Source organism: Onychomys torridus, chromosome 15, assembly GCF_903995425.1.
Source record: "Onychomys torridus chromosome 15, mOncTor1.1, whole genome shotgun sequence".
NCBI classification, from domain to species: Eukaryota; Metazoa; Chordata; class Mammalia; order Rodentia; family Cricetidae; genus Onychomys; species Onychomys torridus.
In genome coordinates, this window is record NC_050457.1 from 40,134,816 (window position 1) to 40,156,197 (window position 21,382).

Here is a 21,382-nt window from a genome sequence, read left to right on the forward strand (position 1 = left end):
TGCTTGGTGAGTATTGTACAGAATGAGTGATTCAAAGAGAGAGACTAACTTCATACCAGAGGACAAGAATACATTTTGGTCAAGCAGTGGAGCTGAGAGCACAAGGCCATTTTCTCACCAGTGTTTCATTTGCAAATAATCCTTGGAACATTTTGAGAAATAGTCACGACTTAATTCACATGTAAGGCACTCCTGTGATCACCAGATCCAGAGAACTCCTTTTCTTGAATTTAAGTAAAAGCAATGCTAGGATTTGGTAGCATTTACCTTGCACTAAAAACAGGAAAGAAAAACAAACAAAATCCTAATCTCTAGGGGTTGACTCACTTCGAAGCTGGCCAGATATAGAAGTTATATATTTAAGATTAAAATATTTATGGGCTCTTAAGGGATCACTCCTTTGTATGCCTAGACAAAAGACTCATACATTTTGAAAGTATTAAAACGCAAAATGGCCTCTCTGAATACCTGATCTCATGTGCACATACCCACCCCACAGACACATATACACATAAATACAACAATAAAAATAATCTTCAGAAAAAGAGCGAAATGGAGTTTGCTGGCTCTCCTTTCTTGTTCGAGGAGCTCTCAGATTTGAAGTCCTCCTTTCCGATACAGGAAAGCTCCTGACAGAAGGGCAGGACTGAAGAACAGTGAGATAGGGACAGCAAAGAAGAAAAAGAATGCTGGTTTTGTATGTTTACTAATCTAATATAACTTGGGATGTGTTTTCCATTTTTGTAATGCATGGCATTCATGAATAAAGAAAGTTGTGTGTTTGGTATAGAGCTAGAAGAACGATTTCTTCTTAATCTTAATTAATCCCAATTGTGTACTGGGTAGTCAGTTCTTACCAAAAAGATAACTTCATGTAGCTTAGATTTAGATTCATGCTACTTTAGAAAATATCATCGCTACAATGCTTAACCCCTGTGATCTTCGAGAAGCACATGCATCAATATTCTTTCACACCAGGAATAATTTTTTTAAAAATAATCTTCTTGAACATATTTGGATTGCTAAGGACATAAGGAGACCAGATTTAGACTGAATGAAAGTTACTGCTGAGGACAGACCAAGCTGCCTCCTTGTTCATATGTCTGTCTAAACAGCCCCCCCCCCCCCCCCCCACACACCTAGAAAAAACCTTTTATGTGACAGTTTGAATGTGGTTGTCGTTGTCTTCATCACAGTGCTTGTAATCAAGCCTCTTCTTCCCTCCTCTTTTTCTCTAATTTTCTCTTTCCTTCGGGAGAGCACCCTCAGTTTGTGCTGCAGATGTGCTGTGGCTGCAGGATGTGCTGGTTGGAGCTGAGGGGAGGCAGTGCTCATCAATCAGCACTTCCAGGGTGCTAATCCTCACCCCAGTTAGCTGATTTGGCCTTTGGGATTCTGACCACTGCAGTGGTCAATCACACAGCTGCTCCATTCAGCCTCATCATCTCCCTATTCTTACAGATTATTGCATCATGGCCACCAAGACAAAAAGAAAGAGAAAGAAGACCAGTCATCAAAACCATGTGTCCCGAAAGAAATACTCAACGTGACTCGAATTTCTCATATAACTGGCATGGCGCTACAGACTATTTCTGCCAAATACTTAGCAGTCAAATGAATATAATTATAACTAATCAAAAGTTGGATCTCACTGTTGTGGTAGGGGAAGTTTTTGCAATTTGCTTTGGTCCCATTCATGATGCCAATCTTGTCTTTTTTGTTTCCTGTCTATTTCTTTAACCCTTCATAGATTTTATATTTGTTTAGCTCTTAGAAATCAATGGCTTCAGAAGCAATCAATATGACTGAATTCATAATTCACCCAACACAATATAAGTCTGTCACTGATACAATCTTTTTGTAAAAATTATTTACCACATGCCAACTAACTGCTTCAGTAACAAGAATCATCAAACATTTTGTTACATTCACCACATTTAAAAGAAAGCTAATGAAAAAAATCACTTAACAACTTCAATGGGTTTGTGAAAAAATTGTTAAATGCTTTGCAATTTGTACAAGTAACAGAAATAACAGTTGCAAAGTTATTACTGAGCTGAGCTAATGTCAATCAATTCTTAGTCTTTAAGAAGTCTGTCTTGCTATTGTATATAGAGAGTAACAGAGGCTTTTGAAGTTGGTTTCTATAAAGAAAATTTTCATCTCTTCATCTTGATAAGAGAAAACCTAGACCTTAACATTAGTATTATTTAAATCTTTCTTTCTTTGCTTTTTAATTGAAAATAGATTATTTTCTCATACAATATATCCTGACTATGGTTTCCCCTCCCTTTACTCCTCCCAGTTTCCCCCAATTCCCATCCCCTCTGCATCCACTCTCCTTCTGTCTCGAATTATAAAAGACCAGGGGTCTAAGCGATAACAACCAAATATGACAAAATAAAATACAATAAGATAAAACAGAAACCATCACATCAAGGCAGGCACAGGAATCAGAGACCCATTCATTCATATGTTCAGGAGTCCCACATAAACATAAGCTGAAAGCTATAATATATAAGCAAAGGACCTGGTATAGACCGATGTGGGCCCTGTGCTTGCTGCCTTTGTGAATTCATATGAGCCTTGCTTAGTTGATTCAGAGGACTTTGTTTGCTTGACATCCTCCACCCCTCTGGCACTTACAATCTTTCTTCCTCCTCTTCCATGGGGTTTCCTGAGTTCTGGGGGGAGGGCTTTGATGGAGACATCCCATTTAGAGCTATGTGTTCCAAGGACTGATCTCTCTCTCTCTCTCTCTCTCTCTCTCTCTCTCTCTCTCTCTCTCTCTCTCTCTCTCTCTCTCTCTCTCTCTCTCTCTCTCTCTCTCTCTCTCAATGTGTGTGTGGGGTCTCAGCATCTGTTCCAATCTGCTGCAGGAGAAAGCCTTTCTAATGATGACTGACTGAATAAGACACTGATCTATGAACATAACCAAATATTTATTATTAGGTTACTTTATTGATAGTCTTTTTTTTTAAGATCAGTAGTGTTTGGTTTTACCTTATGTCTCTGGGGTATCTAATCTCTAGTTCTTGGTCACCCAAGCAGTGTTGGTTGTGGATCCCCTCTCATGAAGTGAGCCTTTAAATCTTTTTCATTAGTGATAAAAAGCTTACTGAGATTATTTTCTTGGAGACTCAAGTTGTTTCTTTCTAAACTATATTTTATTTATGTTACCATATAGTTGACAAATAAAATTATATATTTATGTTATATGCACATTGTTTTGATATAATACTAGAAAAAAATGGTTGAAGCAAGCAAGCTAACATATTTATCATCCAACACATTAACTATGTTTTGCTGTGAACATATCTACGGTCCACTTTCAGTAATATTCAAATACATAAAACAGTATTGTGAAGTAGAGTCACTGTGTTACACACCAGACATCCTGGACTTATTCATCCTAACTGAAATTCTGTACCCTTTGATGCACAGCACTGAGTCCCCTGAATATTCACCTTGACCTTGACACCCTCATTCAGCTTCACTTCTGTGACTTTGGCTTCCTTTAGATTCTGCATACTAAGATCATACAGAAAAATTTCTTTGCCTTGCCGTTTTCACTTAGCCTCACACCTGCAAATTATAGGCTTTCCTTTTATTTATTTTTTTTCTTTTAGGGTAGGACATCATTCTCCTTTACATACATAGCATATTCTCTTTATCAAATCACATATCAATGACATTTAGGTTGACTTTGCATCTCAACTACTGTGAATACTGCTGCTGTGAGCATGGGAGTATAGATGTTTTCTTAACTTACTGATTTCATTTCCGTTAAGAATGGACCCCAAAGCAAGATTGCTAGCCCACAAGGGAATACTACCTTTAAAATTTCTGAGGTCTGTTCTCATAATGGCGACACTAATGTATATGTCTGTGAATCATGTTCAAGTGCTTGCTTTCTTCTACATCTGCACCAACACTTGTTCTTTTTGTCCTTTGACAATAGCCTTTTGAAGAGAGGTGCTGTGACATTGAAAGAGGACCTACACACTGCTTTTGCTAAAAAGCCCACTCATTGTTTGGGCTCCCATGGTAACTAAAAGCTAATGAAAGCTGCACATCTCAGCCTTCATTCTCTACCACCTGTGTCTTTTTCTTTGAATAAAGCCACAAAGATAAATCATTGTCTTTAACTTTTCCTTTTGAGTCACCTTGCATTCCAACACACACATATGGAAGAGCAGAAACTTGCAGAACAGCCACATACATAAATGCCATGACAGTAATTATCTATGATCCAGCAGCTACATGCTAGAGTAACAGCTATCAATCTCCAAGACCTGCCTTGACCCATCAAAGAATAAAGACCTCTTTTTACCACCTTGCAGGGCTGGAACTGAGACACAGGCAGGATCACACCTTCATCCACATTGCTTGTCTGTGTAAACATTTGCCCCTTGTCCTTATTCTTCCTCTATTTAAACTTCAAGTTCATCTTAGCATCTCAAAGACTGATTTGGGGTCACTAGACCTCTTTACCTGTTTTTATTTCCAATGTAGCCGCACTGACTGAACATTTTTCTGTTTTTCTTTTAAAGGCCACCTCTTTAATTAATTGGCATAGTCAATATGGGTGGCCTAGCTTGGCCTGATTGGGCTTCATTTCAGGAGCCCCAGCTACACATACTGGTCATTTATAAGTCTTGTTTTGAGATATGCCTATGTAAGTATTTTGCCTAGTTTAAACTGGTCAATCTATGGATTTGCTATTGAGATGTTTTAATTTCTTATATATTTTATATACTATTAATGTATCAGATATTAGTTTGAAAATATTTGTGTAGGTTTTTATTTAACCTTGTTAATTGTCTCACTTTCTGTGAAAAACCTGTGAGGTTTGATATGTTATACATTTGATATAATCTTTTTTCTTTTCTTTTTTTTTTCCTTTTGTAAATGACAATGATGATGATTTGCATCCCAACCACAGTTTCCCCTCCTTGCTCTCCTTCACGTCCCTCCCCCACCTCCCCTTTGCCCTCCCCCATCCTACTTCTCCAGCTCTAATCAGAAAAGGGCAGGGCTCTCATGGATATCAACACAAAATAGCATATCAAGTTGCAGTAAGACTAGGTACCACCCCATGTATTAAGGCTAGACAAGGCAATCCAGTATGAGGCATAGGGTCCCAAAAGCCGGCAGAAGAGTCAGACACAGTCCCTGTTCCCATTAGGAGTCCCACAAGAAGACCAAGCTACACAACTGCAGCATATTTGTAGAGGGCCTAGGTCAGTCCCATGCAGGCTCCCTGGTTATCTCTGGTTGTTTAGTGTCTGGGAGCCCCTATGAGTTCTGATTAGTTGAATCTCTGAGTTTTCTTGTGATGTCCTTGACCCCTCTGACTCCTACAATCCTTCTTCCCTCTCTTCAGCAGGATTCCCTGAGCTCCACCTCATGTTTAATCTTGGGTCTCCGCATCCACTTCCATCAGTTGTTGAATAAAGCCTCTCTGACAATTGGGCTAGGTACTAATCTATGAGTAGAACAGAATATCATTACCTCATTAGGCATCATTACATTGACATTTTATTTTTGCCAGTCATGTTTGGTCCTATTCTAGGTTTCTGGGATATCCACTCTTTAGTTCCTGTGGCTCTAGGCAGTGTCAGGGGTAGTTTCCCTGTGGTGGTATGGGTCTCAAACCTGGTTGACCATTCCCACAACTTCTGCACCACCTTTACCCCAGCACATCTTGTACGCAGGACAAATTGTCAAAAGTTATGCAGCTGAGTTTGTAACCCAAGCTCTCCACTGGAGGTCTTGCCTGGCTACAGGAGGCAGCCAATTCAAGCTATGTATCTCCTCTTGCTAGGAGTCTTAGCTAGGGTCATCCTTGTAGATTTCTGGGAGTTTCCATTGCACTAGGTTTCTACCTCATTCCTGAAATGTCCTTTTGATATAATCTATATCTCTGCTTTTACTCTTCATGGAATGCTTCTGAGATCATCCCAAAATACATTCATGGCCTATACTAGTGTCCTGGAGTTGGCAACCTGCTTAATTTTAACAGTGTAACAGTGTTTCTAAACTAACTAACTCTCTCTCTCTCTCTCTCTCTCTCTCTCTCTCTCTCTCTCTCTCTCTCTCTGAATGTGTGCTCACATACTCACATATATGACTGTAGGTGAATGAGTGTGGAGATTAGGGGAAAATCTTAGACGTCAGTCCTCACCTTCCATCTTATTGAAGACAGGGACTCTTGCTCACCCCCACATCTATCAAGTTCACTGGCCCATGAGCTTTCAGGGATTCTCCTGTCTCTTTCTCCAATCTGGACACAGAAATGTTGGAGCTATAGAATCAAACTGCTCCATGTAGCTTCACATGTGCTCCAGGTGTCTAAATTCAGGCCATCACACATATTCATCAGCTGCTTTACCCGCCAAGCTGTCTCCCCAGTCCTGTTCTTATAGTTTTATTATGTCATGTCTTAAGTTTTAATCCATTTTTACTTGGCTTCTTGTGGTATGAAACAAATCTACTTTTATTTTTATGCATAAGGCAATTAAACTTTCTCAGTGGCCTTTATTGAAGAGACTGTCTGTTACATGTTGTAAATATTCAGTGATTTTGTGAAAGATTAGTTGACTATAGATATATAAAGTTTTCTATTTTGGGGAAAATGACAATAGAAATTTGATATGGATAGCTCAGATTTGTAGATCACTTAGAGCAGTAGGAAGACTTTAACAATATTAATTCTTCCAATCCATGAATATGAAATACTATTTACCTGGGACTTCTTTAATTTCTCTCATGGATATCTTATACTTTTCAGGGGGTAAACTTTTCATTTCCTTATTTAAGCATTTTTGAAATTGTAAACAGGACGGTTTTCTAGAAATACTACTGATTTCATACACTGAGTTAGTATTCTGCAAATTTACTGAATCATTTATTAGTTCTAACAGTATCTTTCAGTGGAGTCATTATAGACTTTTAGTTTATAAGATCATGTCAAATTTTCTTTTCTTCTTCTTCCTCCTCCCCGCTTTCCTTCTCCTTCACACCGCCTCCTCCAGTCCCCCTCTCTATTTCTCTGTCTCTGTCTATTTGTCTCTCTGTCTCCCTGTCTGTCTCTGTTTCTGTCTCTTTCTCTGTCTCCCTTCTCTCATTGGTAAAATTTTGGAAAAGGCACTCCTCATCTTAGATGGAAAGTTTTTATCTTTTTTATTGAGTATAATGTCCACTGTACACTTACCATATGAGCCTTCATTATTTGGTGTTCATTTTTTGTGCACCAAATTTATTGTTTGTCCTTTTGTTTTTTATATACATATAAATAATGAAAGAATGTTGATGTCATGTAGCTTGGCTGTGTATGTTGATATTACCACATGATGCGTGTGATGTATCACATTTAGTAACTTGTTTTGAACCACTCTTGCATCCTGGGGATAAACCTCACTGAATCATGAAGAATGATCCTTTTAAAGAGTTGCTGAATTCATCTGGATAATATTTGGTTGTGAATTTTAGCATGTGTTGTCATCAAAGTTACTGATCAATAATTTTCTTTTATTGTAGTATACTTGAATAGTTTTGACATCAGGGTAATACTGGCCTTACATGGTAACTTTGAAAGTGTGTCCTTCTCTTCCGCTGTTCACAGGTGTTTGAGAAGGGTTGGAGTTGGTTCTCCTTTGAATGTTTCATTAAAAAATAAAATAAAAAATAAATAAAAATAAAAAACACCACCACAGCAACAAAACAGAAACAATTAATAATGCTCCTTCTGTTTCTAATCTGTGGAATAATATGAGAAATATTGGCATCAACTCTTCTTTCAAAGTCCGATGAAAATTCTGCACTAAGACCACGTGGTCCTGGGCTTTTATTATTGTTGTTGGGAATCTTTGATGACAGCATCAATTTCACTAGGTGATTACAGGTCTGCTTAAATTGCTTATGTGATCTAGATTTAACTTTCACAAGTGATACATTAACAAGAAAATTACCCATTTCTTTTAGATTTTCAAATTTAGTGGAATATGGGTTTTTAAAGAATATTTATGATTGTCTAGATTTCCTAGGTGTGTGTTGTTATGTCCCCCTTTTAATCTCTAATTTTATTAATTTGCATCTTTTTTTTCTCTGCCTTTTTGTTACCTTGCCTAAGGTTTTGTCAATCTTATTAATTTTCTCAAAGAGCCAATTCTTTGCTTCATTGATGCTCTATAATTTTTTATTTCTATTTTATTGATTCAAGCATTGAGTTTGATTATTTCTTGCAGCTTGCTTCTTTGAGGTATGATTTCTTCCTTTTGTTCTAGATTTTTCAGGTGTGCTGTTAAGTTGCTAGTATGAGATCTCTCCAACTTTTCTATGCAGAAACTTAGTGCTATGAACTTACCTCTTAGATCCACCTTCATTGTGTCCCCTAAATTTGAGTATGTTGTTTATTCCTCTTCATTCAATCTTAAAAAGTCTTGCACGTTTTCCTTAATTTCTGTCTTGACCCATTTATTATTCAGTATAGTAGTTCAGTTTCCATGAGTTTGTGAGCTTTCTGTTGTTTCTGTTGTTGATAATATCCAACTTTAATTTGTGATGGTCAGTATCTGATGAGGCTTGCTTTATGTCTGAGTGTATGGTCAATTTTAGAGTAAGTTTCATGAGGTTCTGAGAAAACGATATGTTGCTCTGCCATTGGGTGAAATGTTCTGTAAGTATCTGATAGATCTATTTGGTTTACAATATCAGTTAGCTCCAGCATTTCTCTGTTTAGTTTTCGTCTGGATGACATGTCCATTGGTGAGAGTGGGGTAGTGATGTCACCCACTATCCTTATGTGAGGCTCAATATGTGATTGAAACTGTAGTAGTGTTTCTTTTATGAACTTGGTTAGCCTTGTATTTGGTGATTAGATGTTAAGAACTGAAATGTCTTCTTAGTGGATTTTTCCTTCAATGAATATTTATTTCTGCTGTTTGTTTTTGGTTTGAAATCTATTTTGGCAGATATTGTAATGGCTACACCAACTTGCTTCCTGGGTCAATTTTCTTGGAATACCTTTTACCTGGAGGTGATATCTATCTTTGATGACCAAGTATGTTTCTTGGATACAGCAGAAGGACAAACCCTGTTTTCTCATCCATTCCATTCTGTTAGTCTGTATCTTTTTACTGGGGAGTTGAGACCATTGATGTTGACAGATAGCAATGAGCAATGTCTGTTTACTTCTGTTATTTTGCTGTTGTGGTGTGTGTGTGTGTGTGTGTGTGTGTGTGTGTGTGTGTGTGTGTACTTCCCCTATTTTGATTTGCCAGTCTGGGATTATTTATTTCTTGTGTTTTCTTGGGTACGGTTTAACCTATTCAGATTTAAGTTTTCACAGTGGTGCCGTCACTTGGGCTAGATTTATAGCTACTGCTTAAATTTAATTTTATCGTGGAAAGGTCTTATTTTCTCAATCTATTAAAAGAGATTGTTTTGCTGAGTTTACTAGTGTTGCAGAATATTTGTTCACACAGTGTGAAGTTGTGTCACTGTGATTGGTTTAATAAAGAGCCAAATGGCCAATAGCTAGGCAGGAGAGAATGGGCAGGACTTCTCAGCAAAGAGAAGAACTTGGATGAATCTACATGCATGAGAAATGCCAGCAAGACACTGAAGAAGTTAAACATATGCTACAGAGGAGAGGTAACCAAGCCATGTGGCAGAATGTAGATTAATAAAAACAGGTTAATTTAAGTTATAAGAGCTCATTGGGAAAAGGCCTAAGGCTTAAGCTAAGACTTTCATAATTAATAATTAATATAATAATAATAATAATAATAATAATAATAATAATAAGTCTTCATTGTCAGCTGGTGGCCCAAAGGAAAGTCTGACTACACAGTAGTCTGGGCTGGCGTATGTGGTCTCTCACACTCTGTAAAACATCTGTCTAGGTCCTTCTGGCTTTTAGACTCTCCACTGAGAACTATGTGTTATTCTAAAGTCTGCTTTCATATGTTACTTAGTCTTTTTCACTTGCAGCTTTTAATATTCTTTGTTCTGTATGTTTATTGTTATGGTTATTCTGTACTGAGGGAACTTTCATCTCTGTTCCAGTGTTCTCTATACTCCTTATACTTTGATAGGCACTTCCTTCTTTAGATTAGGGACATTTTCTTCTATGATTTTGTTGAAAATATTTTCTGTGCCATTGACCTGGGTTCTTCCTCCTTCCTCTATTCCAATTATTCATAAATTTGGTCTTTTCATAATGCCCCAGATTTCCTGAATATTTTGTGCAGGGTTTGGGTTTTTGGGTTTTTTTTGTTTTTTGTTTTTTGTTTTTTAGACTTAATATTTTCTTTGACTAAGACATCCATTTCCTCTATCATGTCTTCAATGCTTCAGATTTTTTCTTTTATCTCTTGTGTTCTATTAGTGAGCTTGCTTCTGAGGTTCCTGTTTGAGTTCCTAATTTTTTTATTTCCAGATTTCCCCCAGTTTGTTCTTTATTTCCACTTTCAGGTATTGAACTGTATTATTCATTTCATTCCACTGTTCACTTGTGTTTTCATAGATTTCTTTAAGTTATTTATTCAATTCTTCTTTTAGGACCAGGATCATATCCATAAGGACTATTTAAAGGTCCTCCTTCTGTATTTTGGCTTTGTTACAATACTCAGTGCCTACTATAGTAGGGTTGCTGGGCTTTACTAGAAACATATTGTCTTGGCTTTTTTTGATTGTGCGTTTATGCTGGCATCTAAACATCTTGGTTTGAGATGTGCATAAGTCTAGGTGCTGCTACCTAGTGTTGTCTTTATTGAGTGGGTGTTCTTTCCCCCTTGGTTTCTGTTGCCCTCTTTGCTTCTTAGGAGAATGTGGTGGCTGTGTGTTTCCTCCTAAGGAATTCTATGGGATTCTGCCAAGTGTGACCACTGGCAGTTCCCAGTAGAAAATGTTTCTAGCATTGGGGGCTGATACTTAGGAATGGGGATGAACTGGATGGAAGGTTGAGGGAGGTCCACAGGCAGGAGGGAAGCAGGTTATTCCACCCAGATCTGCTTAGTCCCCTAGGAATAGGAGCAGGGAAATGATGAGAGACCACAATAAGTAGTCTTCCACAGACCTAGACATGAGAATGGGACATTGGACATGGAGGGAAGAAGGGAGAGATAAGGTCTAAAGCTTGCCTGCATATTTTACTGGCTTACTTGCTTCTCTGGCAGGCTCAGCAGGTGGGTTCCCAGGGAATGCCTGCTGGAATTAGGTGCTGTGATAACAGGATGGTCTTCTACAGAGCTAGGATGAAATGGGGATTTTGAATTTAGAGGAGAGGAGGGAAAGGTGCAGATCTGTTATCAGCCTACCTACTTCCCAGGCCAGAACAGCTCAAAGGTTTTCAATTTTTAATTCAGTCTCCTTATTTGGCATTGACTGATTCCATCTGCAGAGGTTGAATATTTCTAAGAATTTATCCATGTCTTCCAGGTTAGGTAATTAAATGTTGTATAATTGTTTATAGCCATCTGCTCTGATCTTTTGTATTTCAGTAGTGTAAGTTGTAATGCTTCTTTCATTTAAACTTTTATTTCTTTAATACACTTTTCAATTAATCTAGCTAAAAGTTTACTCATCTTTTCAGTGACCACCTCTATTATAGTTTTATTTTGTGTTATCATTTCTATAGACTCTGATTTATCTTCTGTTTTTCCCTCCCTTCTGCTGGTATGAGATTTTTAAAGTATTTCTTTTTCTTACTTCTTAGATTTAGCATTAGTTTGTTTAAGATACTTTTCTTTCTTAATGTTTGGCTTTGTTACTATGTACTTCCATCTCCCAACTGTCTTTTCTGATCTCATAGGTTTGGGTCCTTTGGGGTTATTTTGTTTTTGTTTTTGTTTTTGTTTTTTCATTTTTCCTCATTAAGAAATTTTCTACTCACTCCAATGCTATCCACAGATGCGCCCTCCTCCCTCCTCCTACCCCCCAGCTCTCCTTCCCAAGCCACCCCGCATCCCCACATCCCCCAAATCGAGGGCTCCCATGGAGAGTCAGCAGAGCCCAGCACACTGAGCCTAGGCAGGTCCACGCCCCTTCCCACTGCGCCAAGGCTGTGCAAGGCTGTCACACCACAGACACTGGGTTCCAGAAGCCTGCCCATAGACCAGGGACAGATCCCCACCCCCCTGCCTGGGCGCCCATTTGGGTCCTTTGTGTTTTCATTTCTTCTGTGTCAGGATGTTTGTTGTTTTCCCTTTGGATTTGGGATATTAAGGAGCTTTCAGTTTAATTTCCATAAAGACGATTTTCAAATTAAAACAAAATTCTCCTCTCTATCTCTTTAGTATTTAGTAGTACATTTTCTCATAATTGTAAATCAGAGATGGCATGAAAAACTACTTTCCTATCAGTAAGGTTTAAGGGAAATGAATGTCAGCGAAGGCTGTCCTTTGTTTATAGTCCATGCATCTCGTCTTTCCTTTACATGTCATTCTCCCAGAAATCCACTTTCATGTTCCAAAGAGGAGGTGTCAATATGAGATTTACACAGCATACTAAATCTGGGAAACTTATGTATTCTTGTTTTACGTGTTGAAAATCAGTAGCATTTTCTTAAACCCAAGTTACTGAGAAAGACGAATAACCATTAAATTTTAGAAATGTGAAGGACAGGGAACTGTGCTCAGTCACATCCCTGTCAGTAACGTGGCTATGTTTTAGGAAAGCACTCAGATCTTTCTGGAGGATAAATTTTGGGAATTAACAAGATGGAGCAAACAGGAGTACAGTGTAAAGCCTATGAGAATAACAAAGGGTCACACTGAGGACCATTCCTATGGGGTGGATTAGCCATGGCTTCCAAGTTGGGACAGTTTAGTTGTTTCCCGAAACTGGCTAAGTTCACCTTTGTACCTTGCTAGTCTCTCTTTTTGTGCCCCTCTCATTATCATGAAAACTCCCCTATGAAATGTATGATGCTATATCTGTGTGTTATATTATTTCCTGTGCATAGATATTGAGAAAGATGATTTCCAGCTTTCTTTACAGGGAGATGAACAGTGGGAACTAAATCTACCTGGCAGGATGGGCGCGAGGGTGGTGCATATCTTGGTAGGGACCAGCCTCCACCCTCTTCTGAGAGAATTAAGCTGTGAGATACAAGCCACAGAGCTCCCTTGTCTCACTGGAATAAAAGAAGTCTGGAGACTCACCTTACCTGCCTCAGAAAAAAATTGACTGAGAAATAAATTTTGCCATATGAAACTTTATCAAAATGTGACTTGTTCTGTCTCAACTAATATGCTTGGCATCTATTTTCTACTTCTTTGTGCACTAACTCATGTCTTTGTTGATAAAACTCAGTGGTTCACTTCTCTTAAAAGACATTTGTAATTCTTGAGGGACAAAATGTCATCAAATTCTAAAAGAAATGAATTTTCTATAGGAAAAATTGAGCACTCTGATAAAGATCAAGGGACATTCATACAATAAAATTCTTTTAAAGTATGGAAACTCATTTATAGAAAGATACCTTCTGGGCACTTATGCATCTGTATCATTTACTCCAGGAATATTTAGGCTGTCCTTTCAAAAAGCATATGTATTTTCCATTTTCTATATTTTCTTTTTTTTACTGAATAACTATTTTAGCAGGCGACAATAGAACAAAGAACTCCGTTTTTGAAAGAATGTCCTTTTTAACCTTCTGGTCTAAATACTTTTGATGCTTGTAATGTTATCAAAAGAAATAAAATGATTTAACGTAACAGACACATACATCAGATAACTTAGCTCCTTAAAATAGCATTGAGATAATTTAGAGAACAGACATTGTGTGGGTTTGGTATTGAACTTACAATCCCTTTGTGCTTCGCTTTAAAACATGTGAATTCTTACAAATAAACCTTCAGATACCAGCTCCTGACCTTTTGAATTACATATTTAATAACTCCATCTTTTCATCCACAAATTCCAAACTCCATTCACTTGGTCTTAATGGACTGTCACAGCTATTCACTGACTATGAAAGAGTGATGTTTTAAAAAGAATGTGTTTTTACATCAAGTCTTGATTCAGATATCATTTATGTCATTTACTAGCCATATACATTCCATGGTTTTAATCAGAGTACTTATTATAAACCAGGAATTCTACATATGATAACCTACTTAAGAAGCATTACTTCTTGTGTCAGCAAGATGGCTAAGCAGGTAGAGGTGCTCACCATACAAGCCCAGCAAACTGAGTTCAATCCCAAGGTAGGAAAGAACCAAGTCCACAAAGTTGTCCTCTGACATCCCAAGCATGCTGCAATACATGTGCTCACAAATAGACACACACGCATATAATGAACATACAAACGTGAAAATAAAGAATTACTTCTTCTTGACATAGAAATTTTTATGAGATAGGGTCTTGCTACATAGCCCAGGCTGGCCTCAGACTCATGATTATCCTACCTAAACTTCCTTTGTACTGGAATTACAGACATGCAACGTCACATTCAATACTTGGTACACAATTACGTGTGACAATTAGTAGATTTCAATAATTCTGTACACCATGAAACCATCACCTAGCTATAAAACATCTCCAGCTCTTCAGCAAGTTCTTCAAACCAATACAGTCAAATCACTGCATCCCCACTCCTACTCTGACTTGGGCAATTTCTATTGTCTATCATCATGCCTTTGCCTGACTTTAGAAAACAAAATCAGTGTGTGTATGCTTTACTACTTTAGAGAGAGGTTGTGGGACCTGGAAGAATGGAGCAGAAGTGAGGCAGACTAAAGTCTCTTGCAATAGCCAACTTTATTCAGAGCATCAGACAATTTATACTCTGAGAGTTAAGGAGTCACATAAATAAGATGAACAATCACAAGGGCAAACCACACATGGCAGACAAGCCTCATACAGAAAAAAAAATTATATGTTTTTTCCATAGAGACATATAAATAGCTGGTTGTAAAGAAAAATCTGAAGTAAATTCACTTCTATCTGCTACACCTGGGAGAGGTACGAAAATGTAATACAAGAACAATTCCATATCTTTAAGAAACTCTCATAAAACTCTTGTCTTGTTCTCTTGGAGTTTTCTCACAGGCACTCAGAATTCTCCTCCCAGGATTCTATTTTTGGACTGTGTTCCGGCAGTCTTCACTTCTGTGTCTGCCAATCCTTTGTTTAATACATTTGTTCTTGTGTAAAGATTTATGTATTGTGCATATGGCAATAGTCACTATCTTTTTAATGTCATGTAGTAGCATTCCACTGTATGATAACATTGCAGTTTTTTAAATCCTCTAACATACAGAGGACATGTGCATGATCAGCTTTGGGTTATCATGAATAGGGCTCTAATGAACATGCTTGTACAAATTTTGTGTGAATGTTATCTTTCCAATACTGTTTAGTAGGTAACTAGAAGTACATATGTTTGGATCAAAGAATAACGTATATTTAACTTTACTATAAATTATTCGAAAGCTATCTAAAATGTCAAGGCATTTTATACCTTTTCTAGAAATATAAATTTTTGGCTTATATTGCAGCCTTGATGAGGTTTTAGGGCAACAAAGCTATTTGTTTGTTTTGAATTCAGTTACTCTAGTGGCCATAAATGGGTTTTTTCTGCCCTTTTACTCTGTAGTTGTTTTGCAGCTATTAATGTAAACTGTTTTATCCCACATTTATTGGTCTGCTTATATACTCTTTTTTCCAACTACTTATATTCCCATATTTTATTACACGCATAAGTGTGCCCCATGTTAATTTTGTGTGTATAGTGAAATAGAAATTGAGAGATTGAGATGCTTTCGAAAACATGGATTTAGATATACAATTGTGGATGTCATTTGCATTTCATACTAAGTCTAGTAAGGCTTATCACATGTGTTCAAAGTTCCTAAGGCAATGTCAAGCAATTTGAAAAACGTCTGAAGCAAACCTAGTAACATCAGGGAAGTCTCATTTTGAAACTGTAGGAACAATGTTTGCATAAAATTGCCAGTGACAAATATGATGGAATTTATAAAGCCCTGACCAGTCTATGGTCATTTTGGTTTGTTTGTTTGTTTGTTTGTTTGTTTTTCCCCTCCAGTCCCAAAACATTTGAGATCTCCTCTCAAATAATCAAACAAACAAACAAATTGTCCTGTCTGGTAATCTAGCTGGGTCAGTTCTCCACAGGCAGGCCCTAATTCTAGATATTCCCTAGAGTGTGGCCCTCTCTCCTCACTCTCCTCTGTGTGAGGTGTTGACCCAAAAGACAGCTCTTGCTGCAGAGGGATTAAGAAATAACTTATCCTCAGCGAAATACTGGTGACCTTGATTTAGGAACAGAGATTTGCCTTACTCCAGCAGACTTTTCCACAGTGGAAGAAGTGACATGAACTTTTACAGGCACAGAACAAAGGCAGGCAACTGTAACACAAATCTTAAATGGTCTTATTAATAAGAACAAACCTGGAGCCAGGTATTGGGTTAAAGCCAGAAGATCAGTGAGACAGAACAAGCCACAGCCAATTCCTTGCCAATTCCTCAGCTGATCCTGTTTCCTCAGACTGGAAGCTTCTGAGTCCTCATTCAAATGGATCTCAGCTGAACTGTTGCTAGAAGCCTGAAAGCTTAACTAGCTAGTTCCTGGTTTTCAGGCCTTATAAACCTTTCTGCTTTTTGCCATCACTTCCTGGGATTAAAGGCTCACTTCGTGGGATTAAAGGCATGAGTCACCATGCCTAGCTGTTTCCAGTGTGGCTTTAAACTTGCAGAGCTCTGGATGGATCCCTGCCTCCAAAAGGCTAGGATTAAAGTCGTGTGCTACCACTGCCTAACCTCTATGTTTAATATTATGGCTGTTCTGTTCTCTGACCCCAGATCAGTTTATTAGAGTGCACAATATTTTGGGGAACACAATGCCACCACAGGCAACAGTCAGTGTACTTACAGATATGCTGATGGGGACATCATCTAGGTAGGCAAGAGCAGAGCAGGGAATCTGCCCTTAGTTTGGATGCTATTCTCTTCTTTACTTTAAGGTTGCTGAAAACTGCTGGCAAGCTAAGAAATATATTCAAATGATCTACCTAATAGTCACAAAGATGATGGATCACATACAGAGGCTTCTAATAAATGGCTATAAAAGGGACTAAGTAATGCCAAAGATATCTTGGCTCGCAATCTGCAGAATTCTCTCTCTCTACCATCATGAATTCTAGTCAATCAACTAGTCTGTAGGGCCTTCAACATACATGTTTCTTCAAAGAACTTCAATCCATATAGGTACTAGCAAGCTTTTCTGATAACCAGTAAAATAAAACAAATATATTTGTATTTATCATTCCATTTGGTTAACTCATCTCTGGTTGAACAAATGAGAATATGCAGTCGTAACATCCACTCAAACAAAGGAATTTAATGGTAGGAAATTTCAGTTTGGTTAGCAGAGCCTATGGGCTTAAAAATAATTTTAGGACTGTTAATTATCCCTTTCTTATGTAGTGAATATAGATATATGTGAAAACAATCTGTATAATTTTATACTAGTGGTTAAAAAAAAGAAGTTTCCAATTTAGTCAAATTAAAAAAAAAAAAAAACTGTGTTGGGAATAATGTCCACATTTTTGTCTACACAATCTTGATGGAGCACATCGCTCATGACATTAACAGATTCAATCCTCAGTAAAACACACTGATTCCATTTAAAGTAGATTTTAACATTTAGTAATCCCTTACTAAATTTTCAGTTCTATGTTTCATTTTATCTAGTAAACAATTTTATAATTTATTAACTATTTGCTGAGAATATTTTCTTCTTTATATAAGCTTCAACCTTTCAGGCTCTCTCAGGTACCTTTGGTATTGTATTTCTAGTTCCCAGAAGACTAAACCATTTCTAACAACACTTCTTCCTTCGTCACAGGAGATTCAGGTAGATGGCTGCATTTGCATCATGATCTGCGGAAAGATGCTCTATCTTCAGTATTGCTTTTTATGGTATTCCGAGGAAAAGTTTTAATACATCAATTTCTGCCATCGAGTACCTCTTCAAACCTATGTTTGCATCAGAGGAAGAATAAGAACAAAAATTATGTTTGGAATTTTTTCAGCTATTTGGGTAAAATCTAGTCACATTTTAACATAATGCTGGCCTCGAACTCACAGAGGTCCTCCTGGCTCTGCCTCCCTAGTGCTGGTATCAAAGACATGTGCCACCACTGCCCAGTCATAATGGTGTTTTTATCTATCAATTTCTGTTCGTTGTTTCTCATTGTGCTTTTAAAGTTTTAATTGTATCATTTTTAAGTATATGTGTGTACATATATATGCACTTTGTGCACTTTGTGAGAAAGAGTGTGTGTGTACATGTGCACAGGCACATACTTGCAGATGTGCACGATAGTCAGAGGCATCAGATTCCATGGAGGGAGTTACATGTGATTGTGAGCCACCTGATGTGGTACTGGGGCCCATGCCCAAGCGTGGGTCTTTGGCAATAGCAGTATGTGCTCTTAACCACTAAGCTGTCTTCTCAGCAGCTTCTTCCTACTGTGATTTCATTTTGTCTTTCTTTCTGGGTTGGGACCTCACTCTACAACCCCAAAATGGCCTTGAAATAATTACATAAACCAGGCTGGCCTCAAACAGGTGACAATCCTCCTGCTTCAGCCTATCAGCCTTTTAACTGCAAGTATGAGATACCACATCAAGTTTATTCTGCCTTGGAAACCTACTCCAACAATCAGGAATTTCATCTCCCTGTTATCAAGAGGAAAAATAGCCTGATAAATTGACCCACATTACAATTTACTTGGGGTAATACTATTCCTGATACAAAAATTCTTACATTTTAAAACTCCTCATATGTAAAGCTAATCATAATTAATGAATTCTAGTTGTAAGCTGTCACAATTACTATTTACTTATTATTATTATTACTATGGTTATTATTGTGTGTTGCTGGGCATTGATCCCAGATCCTCAGCCATTCTAGGCAAAGACTCTTACCATTGAATTACTTCCCCAGCTGTGACTTCCTTATCTCAAATAAATAATGCTGCCAATGTCTCTTACATGGATGCTGCTTCTAATAACAGTAAATGCAGCCCCATTTATTGATCATTCTTTAATTGTGTATCAATCAGAAGTTTTTCATTTAAGCATTCTACAATTGTTCATATTTTTAAAATAAGGAAACAGAGGCACAGTGTCATCCAGTACCTTGTGTAAAGTCAGATACTGCGAGAAACGCTTTGCCATCACTGTCTACTTACCACGCTGAATTAAATGCATAGTAAAAGTTGCACCCTCTTCCTTCCATACATCCTGTCAATCAACTGTACAGGAGTCCGAGATTGGAGAAGTGAACATCACCATGTTTGAGGAAAAAGGGGCCGAAGCTGGTTCAAGTTTATTCTCCTATACACTTGCTGCTTCACAACACTGCATGAAACTACTGCAAATAACTTTTGCTAATGGCGGTTATTAGGGCCCATTGTCATACTGTAGGACTACTGTAGGACTTTCTCAATGCGATTCGGCTTAAAGGGACACTATAGCAATATGTTCCCCAAGTTCCCTCAGTGAGTAGTTTACTTTAGGGTAAGACAGGGAAGGACAGTACTGTGACTATAGAGGAACAGGAGCAGAGTTAGGAAAAACTAAACACTATGCCCTGTAGTGGATACCTGTTCCACCCATGATCCTGAGGTACCAGCCCCTAGGGTGTGGCCTCTGAGCTAGCTTAAGACCTGAGGGGCATGTATGCAGCCCCACTGCCTCATGGGCTTGGATGGTGGGCACTGACTCAGGCAGCAGAAGCAGCATTGGGCCGGCCATCAGCTTTCCAGGACTCTGCAACAAATTTGTCTTAACCTGTTTAGTGAGTTGTTATTTTGATATAATTTTTTTAATATATAGTTCCTGTATCAGTAACCTGTGGATTATCTGAAATAACACCCCTGTACTCACAGTTGTCTTCAGTTGCCAGCTTTTTAATGTTTCTTCAGCTTAACAAGAAGCTATGCATAGGGAATGTGTCTTGGGGGGACGGGTGTTAGAACTTCTGTATGTACTTTTGGGATATACATAAAGTTCAACGTGTAATAGTCAGAAGCTATAAAATATTTAGTTATGTAATGTCCATGTCTTACTTTCAAAATGTGTATTCATAAAAAGAAGGGTTTGTGGTCTATAGATTCCTCTGACTGATTCTTTCTGGGGAAAAAAAAAAAAAAAAACTTTTTTTTTTTTTAACAGATGGGCATTCCTCCATAAAGTCCTAATTCTGACTTAATTCAGAACCACATAAGGACTTCACAAGCTGTTACCATTCCACCAAGGTCAAGGCCTCTTCTGACATGATGAACTGTCACAAGTTGATTTTCTTATAAAGCATATAACAAATCACTCCACCCGTCTGAGCATGTGCAGGTCATCACAATCACTGCTGTTCCCCAGAGTTCACGACTCAAATTTAAATTGTGCTCAATGGCCAATGAGCCTCTTAAGTATGAAATATCTTTAGTAATTGTCCACTGCCATCTGCATCTCAATCAGATTGTGACTTCAGGGGCTTTAAGAAATAATGTTTTTGTAAAATAGCATTTTTCTGTGTAGTACAGGCTAGCCTCAAACTTTCATCCTCTTGCCTCAGTCTTCTGAATGCTAGAATTACAGACATTAGCCACCAAACATATCTTGGGTTCCTTTGCAAAACTAATTATTATATGAGATGCAATCTTCAAAATAATATAAGAAGTTCAAAATTATACTTTAAATATTATTTATAGCTATTTATTATAAACCTTGACAACTTGTGCAATGGTCTGGAATATTCTCCTTCCCGGAATAGGCAGAGATTCACTGAGAAGCCATTTTTACCCACAATTCAGTCTTTTAATTAGATGCATCAGATGTAGGGATCTGTACAAAGGTGAAACTAGCCATAATGAAAGAGTAGCCATGTTTTGTATACTCTTGCTTCATGGAAACCTTCCAAGACTCACTTTGCTGTTTCCCCAGAGCATTATCCTCTCCCTGGTTGACTGTAGTGGATGTCTTGTCTCCAGTTCCTTTATCTTCCTCAGTGTTCCCATCTTAAATCTAAGATTTGTTTCCAGGATAGCACAAAGACTGTCACACTCTGTGTGTATGGAGTTTGGCGCCTCAAAAATGTTGATTTTGCAAGGTGCTTTCCCACTCCCCCCCCCCCCCCCCCCCGTGAACAAAGTCACCACGTCCAAGTCAAGCTATCTCTTGACTACGGCAGTATTCTAGCTGTCTCTGCTGTTTCCGTTGCCCTGTTGCATTACATATAAACAACAGGGAAAGAAGAGTATTACTGAAACATAGGTCAGTTGTAACATGTCATGGCTCAAAACAATTCCATAGCTTTCTATTTCTTTTAGTATGGAAGTCCAAATCC